Source organism: Sus scrofa, chromosome 4 (assembly GCF_054392235.1).
Source record: "Sus scrofa isolate SSC_HxYL_T2T_F1_AM1 chromosome 4, Sscrofa_HxYL_maternal_Yorkshire_Landrace_v2.0, whole genome shotgun sequence".
Lineage (NCBI taxonomy): Eukaryota > Metazoa > Chordata > Mammalia > Artiodactyla > Suidae > Sus > Sus scrofa.
Genome location: NC_139386.1, coordinates 76,484,608 through 76,502,158, shown reverse-complemented (window position 1 = coordinate 76,502,158; position 17,551 = coordinate 76,484,608). Strand labels below are relative to the sequence as shown.

The 17,551-nt window shown below is 42.3% G+C and overlaps 1 protein-coding gene and 1 long non-coding RNA gene across 6 annotated transcripts in view; one reads left to right on the top strand and one right to left on the bottom strand.

The window, feature by feature from the left end:
* LOC106510074 (uncharacterized) overlaps window positions 1-4,929 on the bottom strand; it is a 188,340-nt gene extending 183,411 nt beyond the window's left edge. For all 4 annotated transcript variants that reach the window (XR_002343297.2, XR_014843760.1, XR_014843761.1 and 1 more), the window contains exons 1-2: window positions 4,838-4,929; window positions 2,111-2,415 (exon numbers count right to left, since the gene is read on the bottom strand). This is a non-coding gene — a long non-coding RNA (uncharacterized LOC106510074). The remainder of the gene's footprint in view (window positions 1-2,110; window positions 2,416-4,837) is intronic.
* Window positions 1-17,551, top strand: part of CLVS1 (clavesin 1) — a 151,275-nt gene that overhangs the window by 104,137 nt on the left and 29,587 nt on the right. The window lies entirely within an intron of this gene.

Here is a 17,551-nt window from a genome sequence, read left to right as displayed (position 1 = left end):
CAAAAGGATTTGACTTCACAAGGGCCCATCTTACAATGCAGACTGAATCACACAGAGCCCAAAAGGGCTGTTCCTCAAAGGATGGGTGATTGGCAGAAAACTCCAGAGAATACTGAATTGCTCCCCAACATCTGAAGAATATTCAGCACTATGTCTAGACACCCAATAGACATTTGTTTTCCTTTCCAAAACCTGGCTCAGTATCTATAATTTTACCTCATCAGGAAAGGACATATGTTGGAGAAGGGAAATGCTTCTCTAAAAGGGGATTTAAACTTCATTTAAAAAACACAAACATTTGTATTTTTCATTGTAACTAATTATGTCTCCAGGACTATTAATATTGTAAATGCGGCCTTGTGGCTAGGATTTACTAAACCAACACATCAATAAACTCTAGTTATTTCTACACTTTAAAAATCTATTTTCACAATTGATAAAAATGGCATTTGAAATTGGAATAAAGCATCTAAAGAAATACTGCCTTGCTAATGATAAAGAATTTTGTGCAATTGATTTTTAAATCAGTTATTGGAGGAAAAATAAATTCAGTTTAGCACAAGTTCCATTGATTCTCAAGAAAGGAATTACATGTAGGATAAATAACTCTTCTGATAGTCAAATAAGCTTTTTAAGTTATATAAGCTTTTTTTTTTTTTTTTTTTTTTTTTTTTGTCTTTTTGCCTTTTCTAGGGCCACTCCCATGGCATATGGAGGTTCCCAGGCTACGGATCTAATCAGAGTTGTAGCCACCAGCCTACACCAGAGCCACAGCAACACCGGATCCTTAACCCACTGAGCAAGGGCAGGGATCAAACCCGCAACCTCATGGTTCCTAGTTGGATTCGTTAACCACTGCGCCACAACGGGAACTCCTATTTAAGCTTTTTAATGAATTTTGGACTTTCTTAACCAATACTTAAATTTAAAAAGGAAACTGTTTTGTTTTGTTTTTTAATTCAGAATTTCTGAGATAACGGTAATTGTCCCAAATACAATAGAAAAGAGTGATGACTGAACAAATAAGGGTCAACCCAGTCTTTCTTTGCCAGACTGAGTGTTTTAAAAGGCAATGTCTGAGTTCTGGCCATGATGCAATGGGTTAAAAATACAACTGGGGTGGCTCAGGTCACTGCAAAGGCATAGGTTCAATCCACAGCCCTGTACAGGAGGTTAGAGAAACCGGCATTTCTTTAACCAGCGTAGGTCACAGCTGCAGCTTGGATTCAATTCGTGGCCTAGAAACTTCCATATGCCACAGGTGTGGTCATTAAAAAAACAAAAAAGGCGATGTCTGTGTCTAAAAAGAGTTGACTTGAATTTATTCATTCACTGAATGAGTATTTGTTAAATATGTTTCATTTGCTAGGTTTTATGTACAAAATGCAAGCAGACATGGACTCTAATCTACTCACTGAGTGTTTATGGAGATCTTATTCTGCATCAGACCCTGTTCTAGGCACTGAGACTATCTGGGAGGGCAAAAGAGGCCAGGCTCCTGCTCTTCTGGAATCTACATTCTCTTGGGTTGTAGGAAGAAGATGGAAAATAAATAATAAGCCAGTCAGTAAGACCATTTCAGACAGTGGTTAGTGCTGTCAAGAAGGTAAAACTAGAGGACATGACAGAATCAGGGGGAGGGGTGAGGAAGCAATAGAAGAAGTCTATCTCAAGAGGTAAAATATGAACTTAAACCTAATTAACACAGAGAAGATAGACATTCAAAGATCCAGGACAACAACTTCTAGACAGAAGAAACAGCAAGTGCAAAGGCCTTTAGAAGAAGAGAGTTTTAAAAAGCCAGAGTGGAAAGACAAGCAGGTGGAAGCTTCCTCCTTCCTTCAACTCCCACCTCACCTCCTCCAGGTGTGCACCACCTGACATTAGAACCTGACCTGACTCTCCTTCTCTAGACCTAGAAATCGACCCATTGGATCAGGGCACTGTCAGGGTTTATGTCCTCAGCAAGTCACAGACATGACTTCATTTCATCTACTTGGATGCACTGAGGAACTGTTAGCCTTTGCGTGGAAGCATTAGAAATTCAAACTGTATATAAACCGCTGTTTATAACTGAGAAAAATAAGCTCTGGCATATAAGTACAAATACCTTGGATCCTGGTGGTGTTCATCTTAATGACAGACACTGCCTTCACCTCAGTCCCTCTTGGGCTGAACCATGACAGCTGTTGATCTACTTGGGTGTTGTCAGCAGGTTGAGAACAGTGATCTATAGAGTAAAACACTCAGTGCATTAAGAAAAGCTGACGTCTTGGAGACTGATATCCAGAGTTAATGGGAAACGGTGGTCTCCATATTGTTGACAGAACACCCCAAATCCTCAGGTCGCTCATCAGCACAGTTATTCATCTTCTTCTCCAAGTCAAAGGAAGAAATACGTCAGGCTTAAAAGCCCTAAAGGGAACAGAAAACAAAAAAAGGAGACAGAGCGATTTGTAAGAAGCAATTTTGAGTTTTGTTTTGGTTTTCCTAAAGAGGATTTTTTTCTATGATACTGTTAAAATCAGATATATTTCAATGTGACAGACGTATAACATATAAATTTTTGAATAGGCAATCCATTCACATAGCATATAAATCAAAACAACATAAAGAGGGATTTAGAAAATGGTTCTACTTCATTCCTATCCTTCATTTCCACAAGGGTAACTCCTTTTATTTTATTTTATTTTATTAGAATATAGTTGATTTGCAGTTTTGTGTCAATTTCTGCTGTACAGCATAGTAACCCAGTCATACAAAGATATACATTCTTTTCCTCATTCTATCTTCTATCATGGTCTAACCCAAGAGACTGGATATAATTCCCTGTGCTGTACAGTAGGACCCCACTGCTTATCCATTCTAAATGTAATAGTTTGCATCTATCAACCCTAAACTTCCCATTCATCCCACTTCCTCCCCCCTGCCTTGGCAACCACAAGTTTGTTCTCTATGTCTGTGAGTCTGTTTCTGTTTTATAGATAGGTTCATTTTGTGTCTTCATTTATGTTAACAGAAAATATATATTCTCTTTTTATACAAATATTCCTTATCCTATACCCTGTTATTCATCTTGCTTTATTATTCAAACAGTATGTCTTAAGGATTTCACCATAAAAAGAAAATCTTTCCATATTAGCACATAGAAAACTTTCTCATTATTTTTACATATGCAGAGTATTACATTATATGGATGTTCTACACTGTGCTACACACAGTCCTTTAGAAATAGATACTTTGTCTAATTTCAATTTTTTGCTATTACAATTGATGTAGCAAGGAACAAGTGCATAATACACTACTCTGCACATGTACAATTATTTCTGCAAGATAAATTTGCAGAAGTAGGATTTTTGTATAAATTTAAAATTATCCACTTGTAATTTGGTTAAATATTCAGAAATATCCCTCCATAGGGGAAGCACTACAAGATCCACTACCATCAATCATTAAGAGAACAGCTATTATCCAAGGCCTTGCCAAGGCCAGAATGTATTTTCAAACTTTTGGATTTTTGACAGACTGATAGAATAAAAAATGTTGTCCCAGTAAAATATTAATTTGCATTTCTCTATGACTGAGGTGGAGCATCTTTTCACATGTTTTAATGAAATTTGTCTTTCCTGTTAATTTTGTGTTCATATCCTTTTCCCATTTTCTCTGTTATGTCGTTAGCCTTATCAGTTTATATTATGGAGATTAGCACTTCCTCATATAAACTGCAAATGTTTCTCACAGTTTTCTTGCAGTGATCTTTTGATTTTAATTGTAGGATGTTTTGCTTTGTTTTGTTTTTACTTGATAAGAGGATTTTTTAAATTGTCATATTTATTAATTATGTATGGCTTTTGGATATTCTCCTGAAGTTTTATGGCTTTTTAAAATCTTGCATTTAAATTTGTGCAGTTTATCCTAGTGGACAGTGTGAGTTTTCGTTGTTGTTGCTGTTGTTGTTTTCCTAGAAGGCTGCACAATTTATAGACACGTTTATTTCTAACCTACTGATTATACTTGCCATCTTCAGCATATGTCTTATATACTGTTTTAATTATTGAGGCTTAAAAATAAGTTTTAATATTCAGTAAATTTAGTTGCTTTGAGAAATTCTACTCAGTATAAATTCACCGGCTGTGAAAAGAAAAAGAGCAGATTCTCCAAAGTTGGTTGTATGATTTCTTGGGTCAGAAGCCCCGTGGCCTCCATCAGTGCAGCCTCTTTGACTCTACTTCTGCTCTCTGCACACCCATCCCACCTCTCCCCCATCCGATGTACCCTCAGAGCTGCTGTTTGTGGACACAGAGGACTGTAGTCCCCTCCATACTCGTGGTTTTATTTGTAAGATGGTAAAGCAGTGCTTTTAAAAGCTTCCAGATGTGGGCGGGACTTAGACCTGTAGCCCAGGCTGTTGGATCCAGATCCTAGAAGTTGTTCTGGGGAGCCGTTTAGGGACATGCAGGATTCCACCACTTTATCTAGGAGAAACAAACCTAAAGGCATAAGGCAGAAAGGAAAAGAGAGAATGGGGAGGCGGGGGAGGAAGGGAAGAGGAGGAGGCGGGGCGGGCGGGGGGGGGGGAAGAGAAAAAACTGCTTTGCAGGCTCTGCGGAGGGGCTCTGCCCAACACCGAAGTCCCAGGAACCCGCAAGGCAGCCCCGCCCCGCGCTGCAGTGACACCTGAGCCCTGCGGGCACAGGACCGAAGGGGCCCTGCCTCTCACCCCTTCTTGAGCCCTGGCGATGGACACGAAGACAGAGACACTGCGAAAGGGGGAGAGACTGTGACAGGGAGAGACAGAGAGGATAAACCTGAAGGAAGGATACTTAACACTTCTCACCCATGGCGCAGCTCCAAGGCTTGGGGGACAGCCTTTCTCGGCAGAGCCACTCTGGGGGCAGCACCCACGTCCCGGGGCCTGCGCCCAGGCGCAAGGAGCGCAGGCGCAGTGGACGCAAAGGCGGCCCGCGTCAGCCCCCGGCGCTACTTTCCCTGCACCCGTCCTGCTGCCCGGTCACCCCTCACACACTCACCTTCTCACCACCCCCCACAGTGAGACCCTCACTGTCACCCTAACACACACTCACCTTCTCACTATGCCCCAGTCACCTTCACATACGCACACACAGGGTCACCCCTCACATACTTGCCCTCTCACCACCCCCCACAGTCACCGTCTCTCTCACACACACACGCACACACACACACTCACCCTATCACCACCCCCCACAGTGACCCACTCACTGTCACCTTCCCCCATACACGCTCACCCTCTCCCCCCCACTCCCCCCCAGTTACTCCCTCACATACCCCAACAATCACCCCTTATGCACACCACACACACTCACCCCTTTCGCACACTCACCCCTCACACACTTACCCCCTCCCACACTCGCGTGCTCAGTCACACCCCTTATACACACCACACATACACACTCACACACTCACCCCTCACACACTCACTCCTTGCTATTCCTCCATCCCACCCTCCCTGTGTAGCTGCAGGACAGGCTGAGCCCTGAGCTCAAGGGGCAGCAGGATCAGTGTGGCCAAGACTGGGCTGCACAAAAGGGAAGGCAGAACTAAGGCTAAAACCTGGGTTTGTATTAATTTTTAGAGGGCCTTGAATGTCAGTGAAGAAGTTAAGACCTAGTATATGAAGTTCTAAATTCCCTAGGATTTTCTAGACCTTTCTGTCAGAATTATAGATTCCCTATATTGCAAATCTTTAGTCTCCTTTAATTGCACCTGTTCCCCCCCCACTAATAATAGATACCTACTACATCCTCTTTGATTTTTGCTTATATATTTAGAAGGTTTTGTGTATTTTTGGAATTAATATTTTGCTTTAATCTGTGTTTCTGTTAATAAATGATGCTTAAAAGCCCTTGGCAGGAATTCCCATCGTGTCTCAGTGGTTAACGAACCCAACTAGGATCCATGAGGGCTCAAGTTCTGTCCCTGGCCTTGCTTAGTGGCTTAAAGATCTGGCATTGCCCTGAGCTGTGGTGTAAGTCGAAGATGTGGTTCAAATCCTGCGTTGCTCTGGCCGTGGCATAGGCCGGCAGCTGCAGCTCGGATTCGACCCCTAGCCTGGGAAGGTCCCTATGTGAAGGGTGCAGCCCTAAAAAGACAAAACGACAAAAAAAAAAAAAAAAAAAAAAAAAAAAAAAAAAATCCCTGGTAAATAAATTGTCATTTTGCTGAGGTCCTTGAATTTTGTACCCTGCAAGGCTGGATGCATGGTGTGTCTCTCAGCCACCGGCAGGCTGACTCAGCCTAGGGTCAACATCTCAACCTTGTTTGTGCTCTGTTTGAATTATTAATCAGTTACTCAAAATTAGAAATGACATTTCCCATAAGTTCCATATTCAGAATGGCAGTTACATTCCTGGAATCATCAGCAACTCTCTCCAAGGATGTATTTGTGATAAGGAAACACATATTAGCTATGAATGACCAAGGCAAATCTTTCACAATATTAATAGAGTACAATTGATCCTTGAACAACATGAGGGTTAGAGGCACCAAGCCTCCACGCAGTAGAAGATCTGGTATAATTTATAGTCCAAATTAGTCAGTCAACAAACACTGAGCACTCTGTTCTAGGCCAACATATCAAAATAAAATAATATGAGAAAGTATGGGGGAGAAAAATAAATAAGTCTGGGTTCTTTCCCCAAAGTGGCTCATAGTTTTGTAGGAATGACAGATATATAAACTAATACAAAGAAAATTGAGAAGTATGAAAATAAAAGTGTTCCCAAGAGGCTGCAGGACTGTGAGAAAAAAAATGCTATAACATGGAAGTTCCTGCAATTAGGTAAGAAAGGTCCTGTGACTAAAACAGGATCTACAGGGGCCTTTAAACAATAAATAGGTTGTAAAAGACATAGAAGAAAAATGGGCACTCGCTTAAGCTTCATTTGGAGTTTATCAAAAAACTTATTTTTCATATTTCCCTCTCTTTTTTTTTCTCTACTTTTAGTTGGGGCTAGGATATTTTTATACCATGAAATGGGGAACAGAGTGAGATATATTTAATAAGGAAAGGTGTTACTGTGAACCACCAGGTCTCAAAGTTGTTGTTGTTATGTTCAATTTTTTTTTTTTTTTGTCTTTTGTCTTTTTGTTGTTGTTGTTGTTGTTGTTGTTGTTGCTATTTCTTGGGCCGCTCCCGCGGCATATGGAGGTTCCCAGGCTAGGGGTTGAATCGGAGCTGTAGCCACCGGCCTACGCCAGAGCCACAGCAACTCGGGATCCGAGCCGCGTCTGCAACCTACACCACAGCTCACGGCAACGCCGGATCATTAACCCACTGAACAAGGGCAGGGACCGAACCCGAAACCTCATGGTTCCTAGTCGGATTCGTTAACCACTGCGCCACGACGGGAACTCCTATGTTCAATTTTTAAAGCTTTATTGAAGTGTTGCTGATTTATAATGTTGGGATATGCAACAAAGTGATTCAGTTATCCACATACACACATCGTTCTTTTTTTTTTTTTTTGCTTTTTAGGGCCACACCCACAGCATATGGAGGTTCCCAGGCTAGGGGTCAAATCAGAGCTACAGCTGCCAGCCACAGCAGTGCAAGATCTGAGCCGCATCTTCGACCTATACCACAGCTCACGGCAATGCCGGATTCTTAACCCACTGAGCAAGGCCAGGGATCAAACCCACAGCCTCATGGTTCTTAGTCGGATTCATTTCCACTGGGCCACAGTGAGAACGCCCCAATTCTTTTTCAGATTCTTTTCCCATGTAGATTATCACCACATATTGGGTAGAGTTCCCTGTGCTGTTCAGCAGGTCCCTGTTGGCCAGTTTTTTTTTTTTCAAAAGATGAGGAAATGGCCTTCTCCTTGGCTAGGATGGTGGGTGGCGTCCGAGGTTTTCAGATTGGCCTAAGGAGTCAGCTCCTACCTTTACCATCACTGTTATCAGCCTGCAATCAACTGAGAAAAACTGTGGGAGATGAAGTCCAGAGGGGAAGAGAAAGAGAAACACCGTTAAGGTGCTGAGTTAATATGATTAAACTGACCCCGAATGTGCAGGAAAAAGCCCTCACTGACCCTCTTAGGCAGGTAGCTTCCCCGAGGCTGGTCAAATGAGATGTCAGATGAAGCTCATCCACACAGCGCCTGCCTCTGCTTTAGGCGTGCCAGCCAGGGACAATCTGCCTCCTTTTCAGGCAATCTATTAACTTATTTTACAATCCATCCGTGAGGTTTAACTTATACTCTGTACTCCACCCCCCACTGTAAAGCACAGAAACAGGCAGAATTTAGGCACCAATCAAAAGGTTGGGAAGAGGCAACAGTTAACCAAGTTTCCCCTCCAAGAAAACAGGAGACTGAAATACTGCTCTGGGCCAAGACCCAAGGCTTTTGGCTTAATTATCCTCACTGGCTCTTGCCTCATGTATATTCTAAGACTTCTTCCCCCAAACCACTTCTCTTTGCATTTCTCTACTCTCCCAGGCTTTGTCACTCCACATTAGGCCCATTTTTTTTTCATATTCTTCACTTTTGCCTTTAACTCCTGAGTGCAGGAGCAAAAAAGTGGCCTCCTGAGGGGTAGCTAGGTGGTCACCAAGTGTGGCTTCATGCCAGGAGCTTGGGCACCCACCCTGGAAGCTCTCAGTTTAGGGCTGCACTGCTCTCAGCCTCCACTCTATTTCACAGTCATAACTATGTGCTGAAATCTCTCTAGTTACGAAGGGTAAGATCTATAACCAAAAAAAAAAAAAAGGGGATGCCAGGAGATTCTTAATTGTCTTTCAAATGGTGATGGCTAGCTCAGTCTAAGGTGTAGACCTTTAGTCAAAGTCATCAATACAAGCTCCTATTCATTGAGAATGCCTGTGCACCTGTGCACAGGATGGTGGAGGAGCTGCTTGGAAAGCCAGCAGACATGTGGAATTCCAGGGACCTTGGAGGAGTTTCAGAGCCTTCCACAGCTGCCACTGTAAGGTCCATGCTGTTTGCTCTCCAGAAATGAGAAGTATTTCCAACAAGTGGCTACTTATCTTCTTCCTCAAGGCAATAAAGCACACATGTTATAATTAAGATGAGGACAGATTAGCAGCCCCAAGATGGCACATAAGAAGATCCACTGATGTATAGGAAGAAACAACTTTACTGATTTAATCCATACATTCAGTTTGTACATAAGTAAACTCTGTCATAAAGTTTGGAGACCCCTGAGCTAGATCCCAACCAGTTCAAAAATAAAGCCTGGCGAACCCCTTGTGCTACTCACCCAAAGGATACACGTGGGGGTGCTTTATTGCCACATGTGGGCTGATGGAGATTCCCAGAGTACAGTTGCACTAGTGCCAAGAGGAACCCTAGCAACCCTGCAGATGTGGAGACCTGCCTTTGGATAACAAGGTTATGGAACTTGTAAGAGAAGAAAATAAGAACTAACAATCTTGTTTTTCATAATTTGGGGGATTAGCAATTATTGTTCCAGAAATGAAACTTGAGATAATACATTTATGTAAAATAGTGACATTTGTCCATTATCATTTTTTTCTTCCAGATTTCAGGACTGGCTTCCTGGAAAGCTATACTTGAGTAAGAAGTTAATAGATAGATAGATAGATGATAGCTAGCTAGCTAGCTAGCTAGATAGATAGACAGACAGACAGATAGATAGATATTCTAATGCATAGAATAAATATTAGAAACAACAGGTGGGAAAAATACTGAATTTTGTATTAGTTCACCCCAAGGTGACCTGTCACTTGTGTTCAAGGTCTTTAGCCCTTCAGTCAAAATGTCTTATCCATCAGTAACATAGAGTTTTACTTTGTCATGTTACACTGCCCCCAAACAAATGTGTTTGTTCTCTGGAAAGGAAACAGTGGCTTGGAGCTGAAATCTCACTATCATCTCAACAAGAAGGTTCAGAATATAGCCTGGCTCTGTTTCTGTCTCCATCACCTGAAGAAAACCCTTGCTTTCCCCCACATTCAATTTCTTCACTCATAGGAATGAAGAATCACTCATCTCAACCTCATAGGGTTGCTTATTTTTGTTTTCTCAGTATGAAATTTTGACTTGATATCTGTTCAGCTACAAAATACTGCATGCTTATTTTATATAGTGAAACAGGTGCTAATGAAACTGTTCAAAGGCAAAGATGATTTCTCCTTTTTCCCCTTCAGGCCAACCCTCCTGATACAGGTAACGCACGCAGCCCAATATCTACACCTCTTCCTTTCTGCTCATACAACATAAATAAAGAGGAATTTTTGCATTAATATTTATTTATAATATACACTTTATTCTGCAACAAGATTTTTCCCCACTCAATATAATGTTGTTTTGAGAAGCAAGCGACATCAGATTCATGAAAGAGCTTGGTAGTCACCACCGGGCTTCCTCTTCAGAACATCCACCAGAGATGAACTGAATGAAGGAAGAGGTGCATTTACTAAACTGACATTAAGTCACTAACTTTGGTGCATAGAATTCAGAATTGTCCCATGTGTCCAGTCTCGAGGAAGAGTCCCTCAGGGGAAGCAGTAGGAGGGCCCATGCCTGGAGAAGAGGAGCCGAAGGGTCACCTGATCCAAGTTTGTCCCCAGAATCAGGAATACTACAGATTGACTGACCAATAAAAGTGGGATAAGAATGTAGGGAGAATTAATGAAGAGATCAATGTGGTTTTTTGGTTTGTTTTTTTTTTTCACTTTTTAAAATTTTATTGAAGTAAAGTTGATTTACAATGTTGTGATAATTTCTGTTGTACAGCAAAGTGATTCAGTTATACATACACACACATCCAATCATTGAAAAGGAACAAGTGAAGATATGAACAAGGCCGCAAACAAGGATCATGCTTTCAGGAGTGTTTTGGTGAAAACAAGGAAGAAAAAAATGAGGGAAAATAGGGAATTTTCTCTAAGAGATCTGAGGAGGCATCTGAATAGCAATGGGGAGAAAAAGAAATTTGCTGACTCGCTGAAGGCTGGTGGCAAGGGACCTGTAATTGTTTCACCAGCCAAGGGAACTCCAAAGCTGAATCAGAAATCAGGCTTTTCTTTTACCTTCTTACATTAATATAGTTTAACATAATTCTTAGGAAAGTCCTCAGGGAATCGTGCCCCTGGAAGCAGCTAATTCGTAGTGCTAGATGCTTTATTTATGCTCTTAATCTTTCTCTGCATCCCCATAGGCTCTGAGGCTTTTCAGGCATAACTTCCTGATTCTAGATGCTTCTGGACTTTGCATGTTGAACTTCACTGCATATCTGCAAACCACCAGTTAAAGATGTAATGTTCAAAGGGCCCAAGACAGACTTCTAGAGTGTCTAGGAATAATTTCCTAACCCCTTGACTCTTGCTGTCTACCTTAGTCACACTAAATAAGCAGGTTAAGGCAGGCTCATTATGGAAAAGGCAACTAACCTATCCATTATTTATGCAAATATGGAAACTTCAAACCTATTATCATTTAATATCTTTCAATAACTTTCCTCCATCTTATACAGTGGAGTTTATATTCAATATAGGAACCCCGGAGTTAGATTGCCTGGATTCAAATTCTGACTCCAAAGCATACTGGTTAGAGGTCATGGGGTATGTTAGTTAAACTCTCTGGGCCTCAATTTTTTCGTGCCTAAAATGGAACTAATAATATTGTCCTTTCCAGGGTTGCTATGAGATTTAATTGATAACCTTACAAAAGCACACGGCAAAAGATCTGGCATGTGATATACACCCAACTTGTTAGCTCTAACGCAGTACTCAGTGTGTGATTCTTTTTACCAGTGTTTTTAAATCCTATAAAAGTAAAGGAAACTTTGTTATCAACAGTATTCCTTAATCTACTCTCACGAGTTAGTTGAAACAATAGGGGGTATTTAAGGGAGAGAAAACTTTATTTTCTCTTCTACAAGTCAAAGGTCAAAGAAGGGAGTAGAGGTCAAAGAAGACAGAGGTCAGCAGATTCGGGATCTATCATTGCCTTTTTTTTTTTTTTTTTTTTTTTTTTGGTCTTTTTTAGGGGCCACACCATATGGAAATTCCCAGGCTAGGGATGAAATCAGAGCTGTAGCTGCCAGCCACAGCCACAGCCACAGCAGTGGTTTAAGGTTGGATTTTTAACCCACTGAGCAAGGCCAGGAATGAAACCTGCATCATCATGGATACTAGTTGGGTTGGTTACCACTGAGCCATGATGGGAACTCCCCAACATTGTCACTGTTGTGGTCTGGGTTCCACCCTGCCCCCGGAACCTCCTCATGCCATGGGGGTGCAACCTAAAATAAAAGCAGGCAGAGGTAGACACTGCCAAAGCCACCCATCGTCAGCCTGCCCTCCCAGCCCCGTCCCAGGTAGGCCATCCTCCGGCTGGGAACACTCCCTGGGAGAGCTGGCAATGGACTTGTGTTCAGTGGTGAGCTTTCTTGGACAGTGAATAGACTGATACCAGCCTCCGGTGTCCACTGACCATCATTAACGGGAAACCAAGGATCAAAGTGCATCAAAGCATTACCAGAATGACAAATGTGCCCTGCATTGTGTATTCCTCCCTCCACAGGCCCCTCCCCACCCAGGAGCCAGCCTCCCACTGGTCCACACTGCCTCCCTTCTCTCCCAGGCTGCAGCATCAGGGCCAGGCCCTCATTTCTTTACAAATGCATGTCATCCTGAAACTCACATGCGGAAGTGTCAACCTGCTGTCACTTCAGCAGAGTTACAAAGCTTTAGTATTTAGTAATACCAAATAGTAAAACATTCTTGAAGTCAAGCCATGTAGAAGTTTACCTAATTCACATTAAACTAATGATGCTAGTTAGCTTACTTGAAACAAATTTATTATGACTTTTTACATCTTTTCTAGGGCAGGACAAGCACAGAAAATATTCTGTAGGGATTTCTCCCTGCAAGGGACACTGCTTCCCTTTCTCACCTAATTATAAATATCTTCCAAAACGCAATCTGTGTGGTGTTATATAATTGTGCTTAAAAACGTTTTTCAATAAAGGGAATGTGTCCTAAATCTGACCAAAGTTATGTCAAAAATAAGTGTGCAATTATAAACCTTTATGGGAAACACTGGCAGCATATCTTACTCTAAGATCTGCAAGATGAGCTTATGTGTGCTATCCACAAAGGAATGTTATAAAGATGCTTAGTGTATTGTAAAGTCTGTTTATTGGCCCCCAAACACATGCACACAAGCAAAATCTCATATTTACTGATATAGTGGGCAACATTTTCTTTGCCTAACTTTTCTCTCTCTCTCTCTCTCTTTTTTTTTTTTAAGAATAATTTATCTTATCTAGTTTCCTTGAAAATGCTATTTAGGGAGATTTCCTTTTGCTTGTTTGTTTTTATGGCCATACTGGCAACATATATGGAAGTTCCCAGGCTAGAGATCCAATCGTAGCTGCAGCTGCCGGCTATGCCACAGCCACAGCAACGCTGGATCTGAGCCACATCTACGACCTACACCACAGCTCACAGCAACGCAGGATCCTTGACCTACCAAGCAAGGCCAGGGATTGAGATAAGCGGTCGCTTTCAAACTATACTCCCAATATCCATGAGGATATTAGGCAAAGGGCTCCAGTTTTCTTGATCCTCCCTAAGAAGCTGGTTCCACTCTCCAAATGTCTGGCTGTGCCTGTCCGTAGCAGCAGCAGTGACCTGAGCCTCTGTGGAAGATCTAGTTTTTGATGCCCAGGAACACAGTCTGATGCCTGTGGGCGACTCGAGTTCTCCTTCCAGAAAGAACACTTGCTTATAAAATGGTGTTAAAATCTCAGAAGGACTGAAGGGTTAAACCAGGTTTAGATTAATATCCCAAAACGCATTCTCATGATTTCCCCCCAATTATGACAGCAGTTACAAAAATTAGGCATCAGAGGCTCGCCAAGCCTCTCTTCACCTTTTTTGACAATACTCTTTCTTGCCTTCACAAGGCTGAACTTTCTGTACCTGAGTCTCTTTGCTGTTCACCCTCAGGGAAGGGATTGCTCCATTTGTGGGGAGGGGTGATGTACTTTTATTTCACCCACTATATCCAAAATAGTGTGATTTCAGCATGTGATACCAACTTTAAAATATCAAGGGAGTTTTTTAGATTTTCAGCACAAGTCTTCAAAAGTGGGTGGGTATTTTATTTTTTTTGTCTTTTTTGTCATTTCCTGGGCTGCTCCCATGGCAAAGGAGGTTCCCAGTCTAGGGGTCGAATCAGAGTTCTAGCCACTGGCCTACACCAGAACCACAGCAACGTGGGATTCCAGCTGGGTCTGCAACCTACACCACAGGTCACGGCAATGCCAGATCTTTAACCCACTGAGCTAACCCACCCAGGGATCAAACCCGCAACCTCATGATTCCTAGTCGGATTCATTAACCACTGAGCCACGACAGGAACTCCAAAAGTGGGTGGGTATTTTATACTGATAGCACATCCAGGACGGATAAGACACATTTCAGCTGTTCAGAAACCTTGTTGTTCCAGTGGCACAGATACTGGCCAGTTCAAGGTTATAGAAATTGACTACCCTTCAGTCTGTTGAAGCTTACAGTGGATGCCGGGTGGATGGAGAACTGATGGTAGTTCTAGACCATAAATGTAAGAGCAAAGTCACTATCACTAGGAAAGAACTTCTGCTTCCCTGTTTGTAGAGGCATCAAGATTTGTGGTCAAGGAGTTCCCATTGTGGCTCAGCAGTAACGAACTGGACTAGTATCCATGAGGATTCGGGTTTGGTCCCTGGCCCTGCTCAGTAGGTTAAGGATCCAGCATTGCTGTAAACTGTGGTGTAGGTCACAGACATGCACCTGTGGTGTAGGTCACAGACATGGCTCAGATCTGGCATGGCTGTGGCTGTGGCTGTGGCTGGCAGCTGTAGCTCTAATTCGACCCCTAACCCAGGAACTTCCATATGCCTCGAGTGGGGCCCTAAAAAGCAAATTTAAAAAAAAAAAAAAGAAAGAGAGAGAGAGAGAGAGAAAAGAAAGAAAGGAAGGAAGAGAGAGAGAGAGAGAGAGAGAGAGAGATTTGTGGTCCAGATGAACCCAATTCTGCTAGAGCTATGCAACTCTCTCCCCCAGTTCCCATCAGGGAGAGACCCAGAGTCTTGCTGTTGTAGCAGATGGATCCATACAGCCTGGGTTGTAGTGTATTCATGTGGTCTTAGAGAAGTTCAAATTTCAAAACTTTCTAGTGCTCCATGATTCAGCCAGTGACAGGACAGCTCTTAAGGATCCTAAAAAAAATACTGTCTCTCAGATTTCTTTCTTTTTTTTTTTTCTTTTCTTTTTTTTTTTTTTTTTTTTTTTTGCCTTTTGCCTTTTGCCTTTTGCCTTTTTGCCTTTTCCAGGGCCACTCCCGAGGCATATGGAGGTTCCCAGGCTAGGGGTCTAACCAGAGCTCTAGCTGCAGCTGCTGGCCTACACCACAGCCATAGCAATGAGGGATCTGAGCCGCATCTGTGACCCACACCACAGCTCACGGCAATGCCGGATCCTTAACCCGCTGAGCAAGGCCAGGGATCAAACCCGCAACCTCATGGTTCCTAGTCAGATTTGTTAACCACTGCGCCATCATGGGAACTCCTACTCAGATTTCTTAATAAACATCTGTTGGCTGAAATACCAAATGGACCAACAGCCCACCTATCAATTCTCTGATACGCAAAATATTTACAGCTCTTGGTTAATGAGCCCCTGCTCATTTGCATGCTGGTCTCCTGTTAAAAGTGCTTTCCTATTTCAACAGGAAAATGTTTTCTCTATTGTAAAGTCATAATTTTCTTTGGATTATAACACAAATCTCCTTACTTTCAAGAATAAAACTAATTTACTGCACTATGTACAATGAGCTGTATTTGCATTCTCGAGTTATAACGTATTTCATCAAGACTGAATCTCAACTACAATTTCTAAAAACAAACAGCTCTATTGAAGTGTAATTCATACACCACAAAATTCACCCCTTTAAAGGGCACAATTCAAGGAGCTCCCTTTGTGGTGCAACAGAAAGGAATCGGCGCTGTTGTTGGGTCAGGGATCCCGCGTTGCTGTGGCTGTGGCATAGGCCGACAACTACAGCTCTCATTCGACCCCTAGCCTGGGAACATATGCCACGGGTGCAGCCCTATAAAAAAACAAAAAACAAAAAACAACAACAAAAAAAAAAGGTTTAATTTTTTTTTATAGATTCAATGCAATATTTATTAAAACTCCAATTCATTTATCACAGAAATGAAACAGACAATCCTCAAATATGTATGGAACCACAAAAGACTTTGAATAGCCAAAACAATCTTGAGAAAGACAAACAAAATAAATAAATAAATAAATAAATAAATAAATAAATAAAATGTTTAAAAAGTGCACAGTTCGGTGAGTTGTATAGTCACAGAGTTTTCCAACCATCACCGCTGTTCAATTTCAGAGCATTTTCATCACCTCATATAGACACCCTGTTCCCATCAGCCCTCACTCCCCGTACCCCTGTCCCAAGCTCCATGTAGCTTCATTTCAGTAGGAAAAATCATCTTAAATGTGGAATTTAGAGTTTTCATGATTAGAATAGACAGTGGTGTGGTGGTTTATACTGACATGCCATTCTCTTATTCATTTGTTCTACAAATATTGATTGAATACTATCTGGGGTATAAAGATGGAAAAGAGTCCACAGTGCAACTCGTTAGATGTACTTCTTTTTGGAGATAAGCTCAGAGTACACAGACTAACTTCTGTGCATGATTGCTGTCAACTTCAACACAACTCCATTTTGTATGAAGTTGGTTTTAAGCTGCTAGAATACCATCATTTGATATCTCTGGCCCTATTGAGCTGTGAATACATTTTTTTAATGAGTTTATCAGACTTGGAACCTGGCTCCAGTCAGAAGCCCATAGGGCATACACATGAAGAGTTTAGGCTCGCTTCCATCTCACACTTTACCTCTATTCTACTCTTTCAATGGAAACCCAACCAGGGTCAGCCCATGGACACTATCCATCATCTCCTATACAGACCTCATCCCTACTCACTCTGCCTCCCACTAGGGGTCCACAGTGACACCTTCACACACTCAAAACTTTTCAAAGGCTCCAAAGGGACATCAGGGCATATTCCGGTTGCCAGACCTGGTGGATCTCATACATGTCTTGCAGTTGAAGCCTTACAGCTGCTGCAGAAGCTTACCAGCAGAAAACTGGGCCCAGAGAGATTAAGTAGCTTGCCCAAAGTCATACATATGTAGCTTCAGAACCAGAGCTCACTGCCCGCCAAGCATCCACGGACCTGCTGCAGCTGATACAGTGTTGAGTTCTCTAAGGAGCCCATAAGGACGTCGCTTTTGGCAATATCCTTAGAGGGACAGAGCAGGTGCAGGGGGAGCTGGCAGCAGTTCTCCTCCACCATCCCTGGCAGCCTTCCTTCTCAGCCTCCAGTTGTTATTCTCTGTCACTGACACTCACCTTCCTCCTCCAGCCCCACCCCCAGCACACAGACATGCACAACCTACACCCATAACACCCATAACACCTCCGGATCTGCTCTCAGGAAATAGTG